The sequence below is a fragment of the Schistocerca piceifrons genome, chromosome 8, assembly GCF_021461385.2.
Source record: "Schistocerca piceifrons isolate TAMUIC-IGC-003096 chromosome 8, iqSchPice1.1, whole genome shotgun sequence".
Taxonomy (NCBI): Eukaryota; Metazoa; Arthropoda; class Insecta; order Orthoptera; family Acrididae; genus Schistocerca; species Schistocerca piceifrons.
Window position 1 is genome coordinate 103,167,004 of NC_060145.1, and position 4,610 is coordinate 103,171,613.

General features: G+C 41.3%; 1 non-coding gene across 1 annotated transcript; it reads left to right on the top strand.

Annotated features, from left to right (window-relative positions):
- The first annotated feature begins 4,070 nt into the window (after positions 1–4,070).
- Trnat-cgu lies at positions 4,071–4,144 on the top strand. The gene has a single exon. It is a non-coding gene; the product is annotated as a tRNA-Thr (tRNA).
- The last annotated feature ends 466 nt before the right edge of the window (positions 4,145–4,610 follow it).

The window sequence follows — 4,610 nt, forward strand, 5'->3', positions numbered from 1 at the left end:
GGTTAGGTAAAATCTCACAACAAGAAGCAATAGAGCAATTAGATGAAAAGAAGCAGAAATTACAAGCATCGGCCAAACGACTTAGAAGATACAAAAAAAGTGAAAATAGAAGGAAACAAAACCAAACATTCAAAACAAACCAAAAGAGATTTTACCAAACAATAGATAACACACACATTAAAATAGACAATCCACCAAACATAACAGACATGGAACACTTCTTGAGCAACATATGGTCAAACCTGGTACAACATAACAGGCATGCACGGTGGATACAAGCAGAAACAAACACATACAGGAAGTTACCACAAATGCCTGAAGTGATAATTTTTCAACATGAAGTCACTCGAGCAATTAATTCTACGCCTAATTGGAAAGCCCATGGAAATGATAAAATAGCAAATTTCTGGCTAAAGAAGTTCACCTCAACACATTCACATCTAACTAAATTATTTAACAGATACATTGCAGACCCATACACATTCCCTATACACTTACACATGGAATAACCTATCTGAAACCTAAAGATCAAGCAGACACAGCAAACCCAGCTAAATATCGCCCCATAACATGCCTACCAACAATCTACAAAATATTAACTTCAGTCATTACACAGAAATTAATGACACATACAACACAGAACAAAATTATAAATGAAGAACAAAAAGGCTGCTGCAAAGGAGCACGAGGATGTAAAGAGCAACTGATAATAGATACAGAGGTGACATATCAAGCTAAAACTAAACAAAGGTCGCTACACTACGCATACATTGATTACCGAAAAGCTTTTGATAGTGTACCCCACTCATGGTTACTACAGATATTGGAAATATACAAAGTAGATCCTAAATTGATACAGTTCCTAAACATAGTAATGAAATACTGGAAAACCACACTTAATATCCAAACAAATTCAGATAATATCACATCACAGCCAATAGAGATTAAGCGTGGAATATACCTTGGAGACTCATTAAGTCCTTTCTGGTTCTGTCTTGCTCTGAACCCACTATCCAACATGCTAAATAATACAAATTATGGATATAATATTACTGGAACATACCCACACAAAATCACACATCTGCTATACATGGATGATCTAAAACTACTGGCGGCAACCAATCGACAACTCAACCAATTACAAAAGATAACAGAAGTATTCAGCAATGATATAAATATGGCTTTTGGAACAGACAAATGTAAGAAAAATAGCATGGTCAAGGGAAAACACACTAAACAAGAAGATTACATATTGAATAACCACAGTGACTCCATAGAAGCGATGGAAAAAACAGATGCCTATAAATATGTGTGATACAGACAAAAAATAGGAATATATAATACAAATATTAAAGAAGAACTAAAAGAAAAATGTAGACAAAGACTAACAAAAATACTGAAAACAGAATTGACAGCAAGAAACAAGACAAAAGCTATAAATACTTATGCTATAACAATATTGACCTACTCATTTGGAGTAGTGAAATGGAGTAACACAGATCTAGAAGCACTCAATACACTTACACGTTCACAATGCCACAAATATAGAATACATCACATACATTCAGCAACAGAAAGATTCACATTAAGCAGAAAGGAAGGAGGAAGGGGATTCATCGACATAAAAAACCTACATTATGGACAGGTAGACAATTTAAGAAAATTCTTTCTAGAACGAGCAGAAACTAGCAAAATACACCAAGCAGTCACTCATATAAATACATCGGCTACACCACTGCAATTTCATAACCACTTCTACAACCCTTTAGATCACATAAAATCAACAGATACGAAGAAAGTAAATTGGAAAAAGAAAACACTACATGGCAAGCACCCGTATCATCTAACACAGCCACACATCGATCAAGACGCATCCCACACATGGCTAAGAAAAGGCAATATATACAGTGAGACGGAAGGATTCATGATTGCAATACAGGATCAAACAATAAACACCAGATATTACAGCAAGCATATTATTAAAGATCCCAATACCACAACAGATAAATGCAGACTTTGCAAACAACAAATAGAAACAGTAGATCACATCACAAGTGGATGTACAATACTAGCAAATACAGAATACCCCAGAAGACATGACAATGTAGCAAAAATAATACATCAACAACTTACCATAAAACATAAACAAATAAAATAACACGTTCCCACATACAAGTATGCACCACAAAATGTACTGGAGAATGATGAATACAAATTATACTGGAACAGAACCATTATAACAGATAAAACAACACCACATAACAAACCTGACATCATACTCACCAATAAAAAGAAGAAATTAACACAACTAATCGAAATATCCATACCCAATACAACAAACATACAGAAGAAAACAGGAGAAAAAATTGAAAAATACATCCAACTGGTTGAGGAAGTCAAGGACATGTGGCATCAGGATAAAGTCGACATTATACCGATTATACTATCAACTACAGGAGTCATACCACACAATATCCACCAGTACATCAACGCAATACAGCTACATCCAAACGTATACATACAACTACAGAAATCCGTAATTATTGATACGTGTTCAATAACACGAAAGTTCCTAAATACAATGTAACATGTACCGTACAGTTAAAAGGAAGTCACGCTTGATGAAGGTCCGCGTCACTTTCCATTTTTAACGAGACCTAAGGTCTGAGAAAAATAGAAATAATAATACTAATAGCCGGCAGGGTTGGCCGAGCGGTTCTAGGCGCTACAGTCTGGAACCGCGCGACTGCTACGCTCGCAGGTTCGAATCCTGCCTCGGGCATGGATGTGTGTGATGTCCTTAGGTTAGTTAGGTTTATGTAGTTCTAAGTTCTAGGGGACTGCTGACCTCAGAAGTTAAGTCCCAAGTGCTCAGAGCCATTTGAACCAATCGTAATAATAATAAAAACACAACTACAAGACACGCTGCAAAACTCATTGTCAATGTCGAAGCAGTGTGTTAATCACTTGCAGTGATCCTCATCCAGTCAAGGTGTGGGCTCTCAACAGACCTACTGCTGCCATACGATGTCGCCGGCGTAAGAGACATATGCATAGAGGGCTTAAGCTGAGAGGAAACAACATTAGTACCTGTGTCTGAAGTGTAACCGTCTACCTGCAACGCTTGCGTGAATTGTATCGCTGTTGCAGCTAGCATTTTTTCGGTAGTAATAAAGTTTGGAGCTGTTTCAGACGGACAACGTGTATCTATCCGAAACTTGGAAATCTGCCCTCAATAATGGCGACACGGGCTGCTGTTTGCAGCGACAACTGGGCCAGCGGTTGGTGTCCGAGGACGCAGCCACAACAACTACAACAACAACAACAAATACTGGTGCAGGGCAAACACGGGATCCAGCGTTCCGGCAAGACCATCCGGGCGGATAGAATCCGGCTGTCCATTTTACATGAGGCGTCCAAGTGCGTGGGCGGCGGTGTAGCACGTGGTACCGCCCCCTCCCACCGCCCCATAGGTCTGGGCGCCGGAAAGCCACTCAACTTGTGCGTGCGTGTGCGTGTGTGTGTGTGTGTGTGTATGTTGCAGGCAGCTGGCGCCGCCGCTGGGATTTACGCGATCCAATAATGCTACACCGGCACAGCGGTGTAGCAGAGACTAGAGCAGGGCGCATATTTGCCGCGTAGCGACGCAAACGCCCTGTGGCAGCGACGTCGTTATCACTAAACTGGGCCGACGTATGCAGCAACGCCGGTTTAAAGTGGAGTTCCACTCAAGAAACAGACTTTACCTTCCCAGATTTCTGAAACTCTTTCGCGCTGTAGCAGCGATTCGACTAATAACCGGTGTATGAAGATGGTATCTGGTCTTTCGGACATGAGCGAAAGAACAGAAACAACCTTCACATAGATAACGCTTACCAGCCAATGATCTTCTTCAGTGCGGATGCACTCACATTGCTCAAACTCTTACGGGAATCGGTAGATGGACTGCGCGAGTAATTAGTATAGTGGGCAGGGGCCTACAAATGTAGTGCGTGGACAGTAAGTTGGAAATGTGGGTCTCACAGGGAGCTGGCCAGAGAGAAGTCCCTGCAGTTGCGCTATCCTCTGTGTCCTCGATGGCTCAGTCGGACAAAACGTCTGCCACGTAAGCAGGAGGTCCCGGGTTCGAGTCCCGGTCGGGGCACACATTTTCAACTGTCCCGTTGATATTTATCAACGCCAGTAAACAGCAAATGGTCTGGATTTCATTGTAATAACCAAAATACGTAATTAGTGAAGTTGTAATACTACTATAGGCTACCGTAGACTATCACAAGTAAGTGTTGACTACAGTGGTTCTTCTGGCAACCTTGGTCAGTTAAGACGGTAACTGCGTTACCTATACACAAATTACCCAGAATATTATTACCACCTACTTCATAGCCGGTATGTATAGCTTTGGCAAGGATAACAGGGGCGACGCATCGTGGCTTGGAAGCAATGAGGACTTCGTAGGTCGCTGGAGGGAGTTGTCACAGCATCGGCACACACAAGTCACCTGATTCCCGTGAATTCCGTGGAAGGGGGGGGGGGAGGACCATGAGCTCTGACGCCACGTTCAATCACATCCCATATGTGTTCTATCGGGTTTACATACAGTGTGTTGAGGA